Below are 19,912 nucleotides of genomic sequence, written 5' to 3' on the forward strand. Positions count from 1 at the left end.
TTCATCCCCAAGACCCTTCATAGCCAACTTTGATCACTTGCAATTTACTTCAGCTCTTGAAAATTCTCGCCAAAAGTGAGATGGAGGGTTCCTCCAGCCTGACAACTGAGCCTACCAAGTGGAAGGACAAAAGGCCTAGGCCCGTAGCTGAAGCTGTGCCTCTGCCCGTGGACATCTCTCCTGAGGTGCATGATAGTGTGGAGACACCGTCGCTTCGGATCTGGACTCTCAGGCCGAGTCAGTTTTACAGGCTGCCTTAGAACCAGACGCCAGCACATCCAGGGAGGCCTCACAGACATCAGGTTTAGATGTTCAGGGGTAACCAAAGATAATTTTTTCAAAGGCCCTGTTGGAATGACACACATCTTGATAAGCGAAGAAGTTGACTTGGATGTGATTGAGTGCAGGCCTAGGTCTGGTCCCTCAACATTACATCAGATGGACAGTCCTGTTAAGAAAATGCAGAAAAAACAAGCATTCCTCACGTCCTCAAAACCCTCAGAAAGAGTGGCAAAATTTTGCCTAGGGATTGTTCACAGCCCTCATGGCCCAGAGGCCTACCTCCGGGTCCCCACCCCCTTCTCTCTCCTGGCCTATCTCCCTCAAAAAAGGATTAGACAACAACTTACTTTAGAGGAAGACTCTTCCTCTGATGAGGACAGTGATTCCTTAGCCTCCTCCTCCCAAATTCCTTCTCCATTAGACTATGCTTCCCCTAAGGAAGACTCTAATGGGACAGACTCCCCTATAGAGGAGATCTCTTTCAGGGGAAACCCTTCAAAAAATTAGAGACCACTTTAAGTGGAACAGCTCACAAATGTCTGAGGTCCAAAAGAGATGCTACAACCTCCTCCAGGTGGAGATAACTAGCCCTTCAGCTATCTTTCCAGTTATTCCTGCTTTTCTGAATGCCTTTGCTTCCATGTCCCTACACCCTGATTTTCAGTCTCTGGCCCAGGCAGATATTATAAACTCCCTCAAGACTGCAGTTTCCTATTTACGGCTCCTGTGGTGAACCCCTCTGTCATCTCTGTAGCTTCTGACAAGGCCATGAGGTCCATTCTTTCCACCTCTGTCCTCCCCAGAATTATTCCTCCTCAGAATTAGTCCAAAATGACAAAAAATACACCGAACCCACAGACATTGCCAATATCCTAGCTGACAGGTTCAGCGCAAACTCCACCCCCCCACACCAAAAGGGCAAATATCTATTCCAGCAGAGTGCTGCCCCCCTGACATCTCAGATGCTCAGGTAAGAGCCGCCCTCTCCAAAGCAAAACACACAGCATCAATGGGACCAGACGGTGTCCCGGGCTGCATCCTACATGAACTCCAAGAAGAGCTAAACCCAAACATAAAACTACTGTTCAATGTCAGCCTTACTACAGGATATGTACCCAAAGAGTGGCGTACAGCAACTGTGGTCCCTCTCCACAAAGGTGGTGCCTCAACGGATCCTGGAAACTATCGCCCATAAGCCTGACTAGCTTGGTCTGCAAAGCTATGGAAAGGATAATCATGGACCTCATAAATAAAGATATTGGGGACCAACAGACACTGGATCCTACCCAGTTCAGCTTTGTTAAGGGCAGATCCTGCCTCTTAAACCTGGTTGATTTCTTTGAAACAGTCACCAAGGCCATTGACGAGGGGAAGGTGGTCCACACAGCCTACCTGGACCTCGCAAAAGCCTTCGATACAATACCCCACTCGGACATTATAGATAAGCTCACCAGCTTAAATATAACCCCCTATGTCACTAGATGGGTTGCAAACTGGCTCAAGGACAGAACCCACATGGTTAGAATTGCTGGAGCCATGTCAGACTCCAAACCAGTTACAAGTGGCGTCCCACAAGGCTCAGTCCTGGGACCTCTCTTGTTCATTATATATTTCTCGGAGGTACAGGCCAACATGGAAGGACTGTGGCTGACCAAGTTCGCAGATGACTGCAAACTAGGCGCCATAATCGACTCTCCAGCCGACACAAGCATCCTCCAAAAGGGCCTCATAGAAACAGACAACTGGTGCCAGAGCCATGGCCTCAAGCTAAACGCCAAAAAGTGTATAGTCATCCCCTTTGGCAAAAACAAAGTGCCCACAAATTACCACATAGGTGGTAATCCATTAAGTACAGAAGAAGTAATTAGGGACCTGGGGTCCCAAGTTGATAGCAATCTCTCATTTGACAACCACGTGGCCAAAGTGGTTAGAAAAACATTTTATATAGCCCACCTAATCATGAAGGGATTCACATCTAGATCAGGGGAGGTCATCGTGCCTCTTTACTCATCCCTCATCAGGCCCATAATTGAGTACAATGCCCCTTTGGGATGTACCTTACCAGACACCTGCAGCCAACTGGAAAGACCCCAAAAGTACCTCACCAAGAGGATCAAAGGGCTCAAACAGATGCCATATGCTGCCCGGTTAAAGAAACTCCAGCTCTACTCAGTGGCATACCGCCTGTTCAGAGGCAATCTGTGCCTGACGTATAAAGCCATGTCCAACCCGGAATTAATGGACATGCTGCACCTCAGAAAATCCAAATCCCATCGAGCTACACGCTCGAGAGACTTGAACCTCAGCACTGAAATAAATAGGACATGCTGGAGGGACAGATTCATAACCCAGAGGCTCCCTTCACTCTGGAATAAAATCCCAGTCCAGGTTAGGCAGAGTCCCTCATTGACTCTCTTCAAGAGGAATCTTGATGAGTGGATGGGAGATCATAGGTTTACCATGGGTATGACTTCTGTGTCACTGTTAGACAGAGGCACAATATACTAACCTCAAGAAAAGGGCATAGCAAAATTAATTTAAAATGGGTGGCGAAAGCCAAACACATTCTGGCTAGGCTTATAAATGCCCTAGGGCAGATAGCCTAGTATGAACCTATGAGCCCTCTGACAAAGACAGTAGGCAGCTAGAGAGGGTAGAGAGGAAAATATAGACTTCAGGGCCTTGAATTACCAAAAGCATGTGACTAAGTATTCCCTGGTACTTATATCACAATTAACTGAAATGTTATCTGACATGCCAGATTCAGAAAATAAAGCCTTGGCCTCTTCCCCAATTGCTGTGCAGCTGTGATGCTAAGGCTACCTCCAGAGCTGCACTTTCTGCCTCAGCACTGAGAAGGTTTACCTGGTTGAGGCTTCAACCAATCCCTGAGGACATCAAGGTGAAGATCATGGATGCTCCCCTTGACAACTTGGCCTTATTGGGTAAATTTTCAGCTGATCTCTTCAAATCACTGCAGAAAAAGAGCAAGGAGTTAAAAGACCTCAAATATATTCTGGTCTCTCTAGTTCCAAAATTTCACAGGAACTACCCTTCAAAACAGGTCTTTGTCCACAGGCAATCCCAGCCCTCCCAATCCAAGCCCTCCAAGGGGAGCAAGAAACATCTTCATTTCTCAGCTCCCTCCTGATCTCATGCTGCCAAGCAATCCTTTCCTGACTCCTCAGGACTGCCTTGCAATGCCCTTCTCTCCCTATGCCTATCCCTGTCCCTCCTCACCTGAGAATCCATAACACAAGACACCTGGGTCCTGTATATCATAAACACCAATATTTTATGGCTTGGCACACAGTGCTTCCCTTCATGGGTATCCCACAACCTCCTGCAGATAAAATATCCCTCATTCCCCAAGTACTGGCAGACTTGCTAAAAACAGGGAACCCCAAAAAGGTGCAGACTTCTACTCTCAGATGTTCCTAGTCCCCAGAAAAGGCCCCTGGAGACCCATCCTAGACCTTTCTTTCTTCAAAACCTTCCTAAAGGTGCCCTTCTTTGAAATGATCACCCTCCAGACTGTTTTCTCTGATCCTCCCACAGGCCTTTCTGGCATCCATAGATATCAAAGATGCCTATACACATATTCTCATTCATCCCAAGTTCAGGAAATTTCTTTGTTTCTCTGTGGGATCCTGGTACGTTCAGTTTTTGGCCTTGCCATTTGGTCTTTTTACAGCCCCAAGAGACTTCACAAAATGTTTAGCTCCAGTAGTCACTTTCTGCAGACTCCAGGGCATTTATATCTTTCCTTACCTGGACGACCTCCTGTTCCAGGCAAACTCCCCAGAGGAACTGTTGAGGAACATCTGGTCAGTCGTTGACATCCTACAATATCTTGGATTCACTATCAACGTCAAAAAAATCTACCCTCATCCCATCACAAGTTCATGTCTTTCTAGTGTACAGATTCCAAACAGACAAAATGATAGTGTCTCTTCCTCCCCAAAAGGCTCAGGAGCTCTGTCAGACCTTTCCAGCGATCCTTCCCCAAAACCTTTTGTCAAAAATACAATTTCTCAGAATCCTAGGACTGATGGCCTCCACCATCTCTATGCTACACCTGGCAAGACTCCACATGAGGAAGTTTCAGTGGTTTCTGAAGTTGGTGTGGACACAACATGCCCATCCTCAGGAATTTCCTATGCCGCTCCTTCCTTGCTTAAAGAAAGAGCTCCTATGATAGATACAGCAAATGTCTGTCAACCCAGGACTTCCCATTCAACCATTGTCCCCATCTCAAGACTTGTACACAGATGCTTCGGATACAGGTTGCGAGGCTGCCCTGGGCCCACATACTGGTTCAAGGCCAATGGGCTCCATCTTAGGAGAAGGACCACATAAATGTAAAAAGAGCAAAAAAGTCCCCAAACAAAGGAAACACGTTCAAATAAAGGATGCAGATGAATAAAAAGAACGATCAATTTTATTCCAATACTTGACAGTATACGGTGACCGTATACTGTCAAGTAATGGAATAAATTTGATCTTTTTTTATTCATCTGCATCCTTTATTTGAATGTGTTTTCTTCGTTTGGGGAATTTTTTGCTGTTTTACTAAGTGACGTTCTCTTTTGGGTGTTTGTTGTTGTCTAAATGTAAAAAGAGAAGAAGACTTTGATCCTAGCAATTCAGTCCTTCCGATCCCTCCTCAACCTTGGGTGGCTGTGGATCTACACAGACAACATGACCATTCTGTGGTATGTAAACAAGCAAGGGACATACCTTTGCTTCCTGTGCAGATTAACCTCACAGGTTTGGAAACTAGCCCACCACCTTCAGTTTTTCCTACAGGAGGTCTACATCCCTTCCAAACAGAACTCTGTGGTAGACACCCTGAGCTGACACCCCACAGTGCCTTTTTTAGGCAAGGCTCAAAGGTCAAACCCACCTCTGTAAACAGCACAATTAACAAAAAACTGAGGGTTATGCTACTCAACGCCAGGAGTTTAAATCTCAAAATGCACACGCTCGAAGTACTCAGTATGGAGAACATCGACATCTGTGCAGTAACTGAAACCTGGTTCAAGGCTCCAGAGAGCACCTCAGCACTACCGGGCAAGAACTCATACCACATGTTTCGGCCACAGAACACGGAACGAAACACAAAAGGAGGGGGGTGTATCCATATTCATCAAGGATATTTACACCTCGAGGTTAGTGGTGCAGCATGATAACTCTGAGATCATCTATGTGCAACTAACATTGGGCAGATCTGCAATACAAATTGTGGCCTGCTACACATCACCCTCCATGACCCAGGACCACCACTCCACCTTTCTGGAGACACTGGAAAACATGAAGGTCCTACTGAACACCCTGATATTGGGTGATTTCAATTATTCTACCATTCATTGGGAAAACTACTCCAGTACAAACTCCCAGGCCCAGCGCTTCCTGGAATTCATCAACTCAAATGCCCTGGATCAGCTGGTAAACTCCCCTACCAGAGTTGAAAACATATTGGACCTGGTCATCACCAATATGGGCGACAGGTGTTCCACACTGGAGGTCAACCCATCACTGGTTAGATCAGACCATAAACTAATCAGTCTGGATGTCCACACCGCACCACCACCCCCAGCTAAGGAAACCACAGTAAAAAACTTTTCTAAAGCAAGCTTCACCTTACTTAAGACAGAGTAAGTTTCACGGCCCCCACATTAAAGGATAATGCTGGCCAAGATGCAGAAACCTTTACAAATGCACTCTATGAGCACCTACAAGGATGCAAGGATTATGCCATCCCTAGCAAAACCAAGACTCACTCCTCTAAGAGAAGGAAACCAGTTTGGTAGACCCCTGCAATAAACAGGCTATATAATAGAAGGAGGAAACTAGTTCAGAAAAAAAGCAAATCCCAAGAAGGAAAGACATCCATGTTTAGTATCAGTAAGAAACTATGGTCCCTCATGAAGTCATCCAAGGCTAACTTCGAAAGAAAAATAGCCAAGGATTCAAAAGATAACCACAAAGCCTTCTTTAGCTATGTTAAGAATCTAAGTGGCAATTCGCAGATATGCACTGAACTAGTGCAAAATAGCACAAAATATACTGAACCTACTGATATTGCCAACATCCTGGCCAATAGATTCAGTGAAAACTTCACCCCCCTCTCACTTCCAAAAGGGCCCACAACAATACCGGAAAAGTGTAGTGTCCCAAAAATCACAAACGCACAGGTGAAAACAGCCCTTTCAAAAGCCAAAAACACAGCGTCAATGGGACCAGATGGTGTCCCAAGCTGCGTCTTGCACGAACTAGAGAATGAACTAACCCCCCCACCTAAACACATTGTTCAACCTCAGCCTCTCCACAGGCTACATGCCCATAGAATGATGCACAGCAACAGTTATTCCTCTCCACAAAGGAATGACCACAACTGACCTTGGTAACTATCACCCCATAAGCCTGACTAGTCTGGTCTGCAAGGCTATAGAGCGCATCATCATGGAACTCATTAACAAAGACATTGGGAACCTCCAAACACTTGACCTAACCCAGTTCGGCTTTGTTAAGGGCAGATCATGCCTACTAAACCTGGTTGACTTCTTCGAGACAGTCACCAAGGCCATAGATGAGGGAAGGTGGTTCACACAGCCTACCTTGACCTCGCCAAGGCTTTCAACACCATTCCCCACTCAGGTATTACAGAAAAAAATCACCAGCCTGAGCATAAACCCCTATGTCACGAGATGGGTTGCCAACTGGCTTACAGACAGAACTCACACGGTTAGAATAGCAGGCTCCAGGTCCGTCTGTAAACCAGTCAAGTGTTGTCCCGCAAGGCTCGGTCCTGGGACCCCTACTGTTTGGCATATACTTCTCAGAAGTACAGGCAAACACAGGAGGACTATGGCTAACCAAGTTTGCCGATGACTGCAAACTGGGAGCCATAATTGACTCTCCAGCTGACACAGACATCCTCCAAAAGGGCCTTACTGAGATGGACACCTGGTGTCAAAGTCATGGCCTCAAGCTAAATGCCAAAAAATGCATAGTCATCCCATTTGGGAAAAACAAAACACCCATGGATTACCACATAGGTGGCAGCCCCCTTAATACAGAAGAGGTAATAAGAGATCTGGGGACCCAGGTAGATAGTAATCTCTCCTTTGACAATCATATTGCCAAAGTAGTTAGGAAATCCTTCTATGTGGCCCATCTAATTACTAAAGGGTTCGCATCTAGAAATAAAAAGATTATAGTGCCCCTCTACTCATCACGCATTAGACCCATCATAGAGAACAATGCCCCATTTGGGATGTACCTCACAAGACACTTCCAACAGCTGTAAAGACCACAAATGTACCTCACCAAGAGGATTACTGGCCTCAAACATATGTCCTATGCAGCCCGACTGAAAAACCTCTGGCTGTACTCAGTGGCATATCGCTTACTCAGAGGTGATCTCTGCCTGACTTACAAAGCCATGTCCAACTCAGAATTGATGGACATGCTCCACCTAAAGAAATCCAAGTCACTGTGAGCCATGCACTCTAGTGAGCTAAACCTCGCCACAGCAATAAATCGAACATGCTGGAGGGATAGATTCCTGTCACAGACACTCCCCATGCTTTGGAACAAAATTCCAAATTACATCACGCAGAGCCCCTCACTAACACTCTTCAAGAAAAACCTTGACAAGTGGATGGGTAACAGAAACTACACCCCTGGGATCACTTCATTGGCTCTGCTTGACAGAGGATCAGTTAATCAATGGGGCAGCAAAAGCCGACACACTCTCGCTAGGCTTATAAATGCCCTCGGGCAGATAGACTAGTACCTACCTATGAACTTAAGATCCACAACACAGGCCCATTAATGGATGCTTCACAGGGACATGTTCCTTGACATAGTCCACCAGTGGGGTATTCCTCAAATAGACTTGTTTGCCTCCCCTCTGAACAAACAACTTCCAAACATTTTTGCCAGTGAACCACACCCTTTGGCATGGAAAGTGGACGCTCTATCAATTTCTTGGAAGGAGACGTTTCTGTATGTGTTCCCTCCCCTTCCACTCATTCCAAAAGTCCTGCTGAAGATTCAACAGGACAGACCAAAAGTCTTGCTGGTGACTGCCTATTGGCCAAGACAGCATTGGTTCACCCTTCTGCACCTAAACCAAAGGCAATCACCACAAGTTACCTCACAGAGTGGACTTACTCACACAAAACAAGGGCTCCTTCATCCACCTACATCTGGAAACTTTACAACTGGCCATATGGGTGATAGAGGCCTGATACCCTTTAAACACCTATGCTTCAAGTCCTGCAGGGGGCCAGGAAACCCAGTATAAAGACATCTTACCTCTCCAAATGGAAAAGATGGTCTGTCCAGTGTCCCTTTTGAAACCTGGATCCACTAACAGTGGATCTCCCTCTGTTTTTTTCATACCTGTGTGAGTTGCTCAATTCTAGCTTAGCTTATTTTTCTATAAAAGCACATTTGTCAGCCATTTCTGCATGTCTGCCTCTTTCACCTCCTTTAGCCTTGAGATTTCAGGCCAAACAGTTCCTCAAAGGTGTCCTCCACATTAGACCTCCTAGGACACCTGTGCCCCCCCCCCCCCCAGAATCCTAACTTTGTGCCAGAGAAACTGACCCTTTTTGTACCCTTCGAGCCAGGTTCCTGTAGCTCCTTGAAACATTGCACCTGGAAAACTGTCCTACTGCTAGCTATAACTTCTACCAAATGGGTCTCTGAGCCTCAAGCATTGATGGCTTCTCCCCTCTTCTTGGGCTTCCACAAAGACAGGGTTTCCCTTCACACTAACCCTTCCTTTATGCCCAAAGTAGTTAATGAGTTGTCTTTAAACCAGGCTATTCATTTGCTAACCTTTTTCCCCTTGCCACAAAACAGTAGTGAGAGGATCCTACACACACTTGATGTGCATAGACAACTCAGATTTCATCTTCACAAAACTAAACCTATTAGCAAATCTGACCAGCTATTTGTTTCTTTCCACCCCATGGCTGTGGGATTATCTGTGTCCAAACAGACTATCTCTAACTGGATTTCCAAATACATTTCTTTCTGCTATGCCTACATGGAAAAAACCTCCCTGTTCCATCAAAGCTCACTCTACTAGAGCAGTGTCCTTCTCTGGTGCCTTCCTCAAGGGACTAGACAGTAATTTTATTCCAGAAGCAGCTACTTGGACCTCTGTCCACACCTTTACCAAGCATTACAAGCTGGATTCCATGTCTAGATCCAGGGCTGGGTTTGCCAGGGCCATCCTTCATGGCTTCCTAGAAATTTCTTCAGCTAACTGCACCTGTCTCTCTGCATGAGCTTTGGTATTCTCCCTCATGTTATGAATACTGCAACAGATGAATAAAAGAACATAGAATAGTTGTGTAAGAACTTACCATAATGATAGATGTCCTTCTCTTCTCTGTTGCAGTATTCTGTCCCACCCTACTTCCTTGTTTCCTACAGTTTTTGGATGTATTGACTCTTCCCTAGACTGTCTCTCCACCTGGGGATTCAGTTCTGAGGATGGTGTGCATGTACATCAGTTTTATGGCCTATGTCTGATAGCTGCCTACATGAGATGTACCGTGCACCCTACCGTAGTAAAAGACTTTGGTATACTGGCTGACGTTGGGTCACCTGGCAGACAACTCTCTCATGTAAAGAATACTTCAACAGAGAAAAGGACATCTACTGTTATGGTAAGTTCTTACACAACTATTCTATATTTATATACACACATGCAAACACAAAGTTGCATGCGTTGCTGTCCTCTGTATGTGCATGTGTTTGGGGGTTATCCCCCAATATAAATAACAAATAAAAATCTGTTAAACACTTTAACTGAAACATCATTCTCTCATTTAGTCTCAGACAGTGCTTCACTAATCAGTTGTCACTGTGATAACTGTTTTCAGGTGATGGACATCGATCTACTAATTTGTGTATGCATTTTAAAACATGTATTTATGTGTGTGTGTGTGTGTGTGTGTGTGTGTGCGCGCGCGTAGGATGTACATCTCTTGCTCTATGATTAATTCCCTACTTACACTAAGTCCAGGGGACTGAGTTAAAGCTTCATTGCTTTACGCAGGCTGGTTGTCTCTGAATTGCATTAACAGTCATAATTATGAAGAGTTCGCAAATGCATTGTTGCATGAAAGACATTTGCAGTATAAGTGTTCAACATTAAAAATGCACAAAGAGTAAGCTGTGAATTAATTGCAAGGCACACAAAACTGAATCTTGCTGTACAAATAAAAAGGACCCCCCACACCTGTACAGTGGTCTTTTCTTTGGCTCACTGCTTACCAAATGTTTAATTTTGAGAAATTTGAGCTGCAAAACCTATAAAAACAGATTTTTTTTCAGGGGAGAAAGCTCACCTGTACACCTTCACAGTCCCAAAATTATATATAGCAACTCCATGGTTGCAACACAGTGGAAAAAAGGATAAAAATCCCTGAAAAGTGCACTAGCAGCTCATACAGTTGAACATACTGCGGTGATTCTCATAGCAAAGTAAAACTTTTGCACAAAAAATGTCATCTGAACAAACAGTGTTGACTTGTAGGATAGCCCCTGTACAACATATCAGTAATAACTCTGAGATCTCTGTACCGTGGAATAAGGGGAAGTGTTTGAGATACTAAAGTCGTGCACTAAGTATGTAGTCACACAAAGTCATATATGTGAGTTCACACTTTTGTGTCAAATACATATATGTCAAACAGCTGTCTTGCTTCCCATTTCTATATGCACTGTATAACAGATGCCATCAGGTAGACCATTTGTACAAGCATACATTCAGTAACTTCATTTTTGACAGATCAAATCATGTCAATCAAATGGATGAAATCAGTGAATGAGTTTTAATCCAATCTGGCTCTCTGAATATTTGTATCTCTCTTACTCTAGGAGAAAATTTATAGTAAATTATAAACCAGCTCTGTAGCTTAGAGGGATTGAACTGTGACCATGCCTCAATTAACTCAGGTGTGATTAGTGGCCTAGATGATGGAGGATCTAGCTGGAGAAGAAGCATATACCATCTCAGTCATCCCAGGTGAGGAAGTTGTCGGAATTCCTACCACAACAGCTTCATCTGGGAGTACAGTCTCATCAATCAAGGAGAGCATATGGACATTGTGAATGAGTAGAAGTGCCCGCTCACTTGAGTTCAGCATCGCTTTGCTTTCTACACTTTGTAAAAACATGGGGAGGTGTTAGGACCATGTACATAAGTCTGTTACTATACGTCTGTTACTCCTCATTAAATGATGTCATACTCTGTGGCTCTTACCTTTCTCCTATGATACCTGCGGTTTGGAGAAATGAGTGGACCAGTAGGGGCTTGAGCATTGTGGGGGTTGGATGGGGGGGGGGGGATGATAAAAAATAAAACTAATATTTTCTTTTAATATAGGAAAGAAAAACATTAATATTCTGTGCTTCTCTGTTTCTCAGTCACGTAACGGTAACATTAATAAAAACGTTAATCTAAATGTTAAACTGCAAGTGATTCTGTCTATGCAGTCATATTGTCTAATCAGAACTATCTTTCTTACCATGACACATAAACAACTATCCTCATCTCATATTAATGCATCCAGTGTAGGAATTGTTACTCTATTTTTTATTAAATAATAAGTGTAATCCAATAAAAATGTTAAGTTTAGTCAGTGTTCCGCTTTAAAAGAAGTAAAGTTCATTTGAAGCAAGCATGTACTCCCAGAAATATAGAAGTATCATTTAAAAACTTTCTAGTCCTTTGTTTTTTTCATCAGTTTGTTAGTTTTGCTGGAATAGTAATCATTAATTTTTTGCTGAAAGTCCATTCTAGATGGAAAAAAATACAATTAAGAATGGTTACATTCTGATTTTATTTGGAATGTTTTCAAATAATAATTTTCAGATCGCCAATACATTTTTTGAATCATGTACTTAAATATTTAATAGTAGATGTAATCAAGCAAAGAAGTCCCTTATTGTAGAATTTGACACTGTATTCTAAGAAAGAACTCTGTGATCTATACATTTTTTATTCTTTGGCATAACCTTCTCTCCCTTCTGTAGCATGTAGTTGACATAGAGATCCAGATTTAAGTTAAGCATGGGACAGGTAGAGAGAACTGTTTCCCAAAGAAAACTACTCTAGTCCTCTACGTGCGGATCAGTTGTTTGTCTTTTCGGCTTTTCCTGGTTAGGAGTCGCTACAGCGGAACTCCGGTCCGCTAATGATTGGCAGTAGATTTTCATGAATGCCGAGGTGCCAGCTCAACGTTCAACCTTCAACGAAGGCACGCCCATTTACGCATGTCTTTCGAACGCCCACCCAACCGCGGGGAGGGCATGTAGACTACACACAGAAGGCACTCCCCACACTCCAGCCGAGAATCGAACGGGAGAACCTCTTGCTGTGAAGCAACAACGCTACCGCTGCACCACCGCGGATGTCCCTCTACAGTACTAGAAACAAATCCTTCCTTGTCTAGGCAATGACCTTTTCACCAAATTCTCTATGATAAGGACCAGCTAATCAAAAGTGCTTTCAAACTTTCAGAGTGATAACGTTGTTGTAATTTTGTAACCTAAGAGGTAGTTGTAATTATTTAACCAAGTGAGGGGTGCAGGGAACCCCCTGCATTGGGGGTGGAGACAGAGCCCTTGACATAAAAGAAGCGAAGCCTGTAAGCTGTTTTTAATCTGCTGGTGGATATGATCCAATGGACTTCAGCAAAGTTGTCATTGACTGACCTTCCATGAACCTAAATTTAACATGTTTACCTGCTTGCTGGCATTGTAAACATTACATTAGCTCTTTGTTTCCAGTCTGATAGAATTATGTCTTTGCCATGGCGTTAATCTCCTATGTTCTTGTTACAGCCCTCTGATTCATACCATTTGATTATAATGAGATTTAAAAATGTCTACATTTAAAGCAGTGTGAGAATCCAACTTTGTTCTTTCTGTTTACTACCAAACATTTGATCCTTTTTCAATGGGGACAGGGAAATGCTAAGAATTTAGTTTTAAAAATGATCGATTCTTTTTTTGGATTTACTACTTTCTAAAAATTGAATTATATGAGTATGATGTTAGACACATTGAGTAACTGTATTGTAAAATTCATATTGATTTTTGTGGAGATTGATTAATTGTATTGTAAAATTCATATTGATTTTGATGGAGTGGGTGACAGTCCCCCCTGTAGGTGTAGAGGGGGGGAACGCCTTTCTTTCTGTACAAGATTCATGAAGTGGATATCATTTGTCATATTTTTATCCTTTAAGTATTATTGTAGTTTTCATGTTAAAATAATTTTCAGCTGCACTAATAAAACAACCTGCATAGGAAATAAAATTACTTAAACGTTCCTGAAAAATGTGTTAATACACTTTCAGTACTGATCCAACATTGATGTGTTTGAAGCAAGTACTATAAAAAGTAATATAAAATAATGCAACAATACACATATAATATATATAAGAAATGTATATAAATAAAAAATGTGTATAATGGCATTATATCTATTTTAATAACACTCAGCAGTTATCACTTTCTAAGGCTTCGTCCCTTTAGAATAGGTCTTAATGGGACTTTTTCATTAAGACCACTGCCCTGATTTGCTCTTAACCTAATAATCCAGTTGACCTCCCTCGTTTCAGTAAGGTTTCTAATATCACCACCTCGAACACTGGGGTTTATCCTATCAATCACCGTGTACTTAAAGGAGTGTCTCGCATCAGTGGTCATAACATGTTTGGACAAGGCATTTTTGGCAGAAGCACAACAGATACTGTATAAATGCTCCCTAATCCTGTCTTTCAGAGGTCTATCCATCTTGCTACATAAAATGGTTGGCAGACCATGCAGCTGACAAGGTAGATCACATGCGAGTCAGACAGGTTGTGTGTACCTGCCTCTGGATATTTAGGTCAGTTGTTAATATGTTCCAATGTCTCTTAATAACATTCATTGTCATCCTAGCGTCAGTGGTGTAAGTTAGAGGAACAGAGATATTAGTAGGTCTAATGGGAGTTCGTCTCCTACCATTGGAATCAGTGGAGTGTTGAGTAGTATGATCTGGCTATAGTGGATCTTAGTGGAGATATGCTGCAAAGTATATCATCAGCCTCCTTTTCTTTATAGCCTCTGTCAGTCAGCTTGCCTTTTAAGCATAACAACTCAGATTTAAAACCATCATCTGTCCCATTCAGCCTAGATGCTCTCAACCCCTGTCCCCTAACTATATTCTTAAACACGTGATGGGTGCATGCTATCTCGATGCAAAAGGAAATTCCTATAACAGGGTTTCCTATATATACCAGCACAGAGGGAACCATTAACCTGTCTGGCTAAAAGCACATCCAGAAATTCAGCTTGAGTGTCTGAATAGTTCTGAGAAAATTTCAAAAAACGGGTAGAGGAGTTCAAATCTTGATGAAATTTGACTAACTCATCAGGAAGTACAGCCTGTCCAAACAAGGAACAGGTCATCCACAAACCTTCGATAGATCAGGACATATTGATGAAAACTTGGTGTTGGAAACATATACTCCTCTTCCCATTGAGCCATGACCATATTGGCGTAGCTATTGGCACTAGAGGTGCCCATAGCCACGCCATCTCTTTGTTGGTAATAAACATCATCAAACACAAAGATATTATTCTCAAGTACTATTCTCATACAAAGATCTACCAAATGACACACTGAGGGATCATATGCACTGTACCTGGACAAGTATCTACCCACATAAATCCAGCCTGGTTAGCAATCATGGTAAACAGTGACTTTACATCCATAGTGACCAGCAGGTACCTCAAATCTGTCGGATGCATTTTAATATAGTCAAAAAGATGTCTTAAGAACTGTTTGGAGTCCCTCAGCAGTACCTCATTCCTATCTAAGATTGGATGTAGGTGCTTCTCAACAAATATAGAGAAGGGCTCCATGATCCAACCACTGCCAGCAACAATGTGTCTCATTGTGGTCTGTGGATTATGGTACACACAACCTGCATGACTCCCCATGTGTTCTACCTTGCCAGCTGCATGGTCTGCCAAGCATTTTATGTAGGCAAGACAGATAGACCTCTGAAAGACAGGATTAGGGAGCATTTATACAGTATCCATTGTGCTTCTGCCAAAAATGCCTTGTCCAAACATGTTATGACCACTGATGTGAGACACTCTTTTAAATGCATGGTGATTGGTAGGATAAACCCCAGTGTCCGAGGTGGTGGTATTAGAAACCTTACTGAAACAAGGGAGGTCAAATGGATGATTAGGGTAAGAGCAGATCAGGGCAGTGGTCTTAATGAAAAAGTCCCATTAAGACCTATTCTAAAGGGATGAAGCCTTAGAAAGTGACAACGGCTGAGTGTTATTAAAATATATATAATGTCATTACATACATTATTAGGTTCATAGGTTCATAGGTTCATACTAGGCTATCTGCCCAAGGGCATTTATAAGCCTAGCCCATAGTTATGTGGCTTTCGCCACCCCTTTAGTTTGATTAAAAACTATGCCTATCATTTTTCTGTGCCTCTGTCAAGCAGTGACACTGAAGTAATCCCTGGGGTATATCTGCGATCTCCCATCCATTGGTCAAGATTCCTCTTGAACAAGGCCAGCGAGGTGCTCTGCCTCACATGTACCGGGATTTTGTTCCACAGCATAGGGAGTCTCTGGGTGATGAATCTGTCCCTCCAGCACGTTCTATTTATAACCGTGTCAAGGTTTAAGTCTCCCGCCCTTGTGGTTCTGAGGGATCTAGATTTTTTGAGGTGAAGCATATTCATCAAATCTGGGTTTGACATGGCCTTATATGTCAGGCACAGGTCACCTCTGAGCAAGCGGTATGAGACTGAATAAAGCTGGAGTTCTTTCAGTCGGGCAGCATAAGACATATTTTTGAGACCCTTTATCCTTTTGGTGAGGAACTTTTGGGGCCTTTCAAGCTGCATCAGGTGTCTGGTCAGATACATTCGAACGGGCATTGTACTCAATCATAGGTCTAATGAGTGATGAGTACAGGGGACGATGACCTCCCTTGATCTAGATGTGAATCCCTTCATGATCAGGTGGGCGATATATAAGGTTTTCCTAACTACTTTAGCAACATGAGTGTCAAACGAAAGACTACTGTCAACTTGGGTCCCCAGATCCCTGATGACTTTTTCTGTGCTCAGTGGATTGTCACCTATATGGTAGCTAGGGGTAACCTTGTTTTTCCCGAAGGGTATGACTATGCATTTTTGGCGTTTAACTTCAGGCCATGGCTCTGGCACCAGTTATCCGTTTCTGTGAGGCCCTTCTGGAGGATATCTGTGTCAGATGTGTTTTCGACTATGGCCCAGTTTGCAGTCATCTGCAAACTTTGTCAGCCATAACCCTCCTGTGTTTGCTTGTACTTCAGAAAAGTAGATGCCGAACAAGAGTGGACCCAGGACTGAGCCCTGTGGGACACCACTTGTGACAGGCTTTGAGTCTGACATGGCTCCAGCAACTCTGACCCTGTGGGTTCTGTTGCTTAGCCAGTTTGCAACCCATCTTGTGATGTATGGGTTTACATTCAAGCTGATGAGTTTTTCGATGATACCTGAGTGGGGTATTGTGTCGAAGGCCTTTGCCAGGTCGAGGTAGGCTGTATGGACTGCCTTTCCCTCATCAATGGCCTTGGTGACTGTCTCGAAAAAGTCAACCAAGTTTAAGAGGCAGGATCTGCCTTTGACAAAGCCAAACTGGGTTGGATCCAAAGTCTGCAAGTTCCCTATGTCTTTATTTATGAGTTCCATTATGATCCTCTCCATGGCTTTGCAGATAAGGCTTGTCAAGCTAATGGGGCGGTAATTTCCAGGGTCTGTGGAGGCACCGCCTTATGAAGTGGGACCACAGTCGCGTCGCCACTCCTTGGGTACGTATCCTGAGGTGAGGCTAAGATTAAACAGCTGTCCTAACTGTGGGTTTAATTCCTCGTTGAGTTCATGAAGCACACAGCCGGGGACACCATCCGGTCCCATGGATGCTGTGTTTTTTGCCTTAGTGAGGGCAGTTCTCACCTGGGCGTTGGAGATGTTTGGGGGGCTACAATCCTCTGGAATAGATATCTCTCCTTTTGGGGGGTGGGGAGAAGTTTGCACTGAACCTGTCAGCCAGTATGTTAGCAATGTGTGTAGGTTCAGTAATTTTCACATCATTTTGAACTAATTCTGAGCATATCTGGGAGTTTCCTTCTAGGTTTCTAACATAGCTAAAGAAGGCCTTATTATTGTCTTTAGAGTCCTTGGCGATTTTTCTCTCAAAATTTGCCTTGGATGATTTTATGAGAGCTCTTAGTTTTTTACTTATAATGATCAAAGGTGTCTTACCTTTCAAGGATTTTGCTCTATCTTGTAGTAGCTTCCTCCTTTTGTTGTAGAGCTTGTTTATGGCTGGGGTCCACCAGACTGGACGCTTGCCTTTGGTACAGAGAGTCTTAGTTTTGTTTGGGATTGCCTGATCCATGCAGTCCTGTAGGTGCTGGTAGAAGGCATTTGTAAGTGATTCAGTGGTTTGAGTAATGTTTACCACTGGCTCAGGGGCCTTAAAGGAGACCACACTAGTTTTTAGAAGTGTGAAATCGGCTTTTGAGAAGTTTTTCACTGTGGTCTTTTTGTTTCAGGTGGGGCGGGATGAGGACCTCCAGCGAGATTAGTTTATGATCTGATCTCACCAGTGAGGGGTATACTTCGGTGTTGAACATTTTGATCCCATGTTCGTGATGATGAGATCAAGTATGTTTTCACCTCTTGTGGGGATGGTGACTAGTTGTTCCATGGCATTTGAGTTTATGAACTCCAGGAATCTTTGGGTTAGAGTGTTCGGGCTTGAGTAGTGTTCCCAGTCTATATTAGGGTAGTTGAAGTCACCTAGTATGATGGTGTTTGGAGATACATTTATCCCTCCAATGTTTTCAGGAAGGCCATGTGAGGTTCCTGAGTTTGAGAGGGTGGCCTGTAACATGCTACAAATTGCAGAGCAGTCTTGCCTATGGTTAATTGCACCTGGATGGTCTCCGATGCATCGTGCGTTGCCACCAACCTTGAGGTGTGGGTGTCCTTTATGAATATGGACACCCCTCCTTTCTTGGTGTTGTCCGGATTTTGGGGCCGGAACGTATGATATGAGGTGAAACCTGTTAGTGCTGGGGTGCTCTCAGGAGCCTTGAACCAGGTTTCTGTCACAGCACAGACATCGATGTTCTCCATATTGAGAAGGGCCTCGAGTGCGTGCATCTTGAGATTGAGACTTCTGGCATTGAGCAGCATTACCCTTAGTTTTTTCCTTTTGGTGTTCTAGGGTGGTAGGTTTAGAATTTGAGCCTTGCCTAAAAAGGCACTATGGGGTGGCAAGAGCCTTTGCCAATATCCGAAGCCCAGGGTGACAGGTGCAAGCCGTCCCTTGCAGCAGCGTGGCTTGTCCAGCATGTCATCCCAGGCAGACAGACATTGGATCCCCTTTGAATGACACCAGAATTTAAGCCAATTATTAAAGCTGATCATCTTATCACTGTATTGTGGCATCATTCTAGGTGAAGGTAGGATTCTGCTCAAGGTCAGGGTCATACCTGCCTGGGCTACATAATCGGCGAGCTCCTCGACGTCCCTTTTCATGTAGTCCAAGGAGGTACGTCTCAGGTCGTTGACACCAGCGTGGACAATGACTGAGTCATACTTGTACCTGCTGTTGAGAGACCTGAGTGCTTGCGTTATGTGGCGGATTCTAGCGCCCGACAGGCAGCTTACTGTGACCTTCTCCTTACTCAGTCTGGTGAGCGGGACGTCAGTGTGTCTGACTATGGAATCACCAATGACAAGTGTGTCTGGCATTTTGTTTGGCCTTAAGGGCTGTGACTGTTTGACACTCTGACTGTGTGGTCTATGTGTTGCATGTGTTGGGTCGTGAGGTGGTAGTTGTTTGGGTGTCTGCTTTGGTGGCCTCTGCTGTTTTGGTAAATTTTTGACCAGAGCCTCCGAGTATGTCTTTGTGTGAGTATGTGTATGATTTGAAGTTGTGATGGTACCATGTGTGACTGGGTATGTATTGTGTGTGGTTGCCTTCTCCTCCTGTCTGGTCTTGCCAGTCCTATGTTGAGAGAGCTCAGCCTCCAGTTTGGCTGTATAGTTGCATCTCTCGCATGTATTTGTGTTTTGTGGGAGAAGGAGAGGATTGTCTGTGTACATGAGGCAATTGTAACATTGTCTCAATATTCCCAGGTTCACCAGTTGAGCTGGAGAGGACACTAGCACACTATATACTTTTTATTTATATACATTTCTTATATATATTATATGTATATTGTTGCATTATTTTATATTACTTTTTATAGTACTTGCTTCAAACATCAATGCTGGATCAGTACTGAAGGTGTAGTGTAGTGTATTAACAAATTTTTCAGGAATGTTTGAGTGATTTTATTTCCTACACAGGTTGTTTTATTAGTTTAACTGTTTTTTATTATGCGTATGCTGTATTTATGCTTGGTTTAATGCAATGCTTCACATGATTGGTTCAACCTGTTTGCCTCACTTTGATTGATGTTTGCATATATAAGTATGCTAGTTCATTCATTTTCTGTCGAAGGTCTGATGAA

General features: G+C 43.5%; 1 protein-coding gene across 2 annotated transcripts in view; it reads left to right on the forward strand.

Moving 5' to 3' along the window:
- HECW2 (HECT, C2 and WW domain containing E3 ubiquitin protein ligase 2) overlaps positions 1-19,912 on the forward strand; it is a 2,117,141-nt gene that overhangs the window by 1,983,687 nt on the left and 113,542 nt on the right. The gene's annotated exons all lie outside the window — the stretch shown is intronic.

This window comes from Protopterus annectens, chromosome 2.part0 (assembly GCF_019279795.1).
Source record: "Protopterus annectens isolate FY-2018-M chromosome 2.part0, PAN1.0, whole genome shotgun sequence".
Lineage (NCBI taxonomy): Eukaryota > Metazoa > Chordata > Ceratodontiformes > Protopteridae > Protopterus > Protopterus annectens.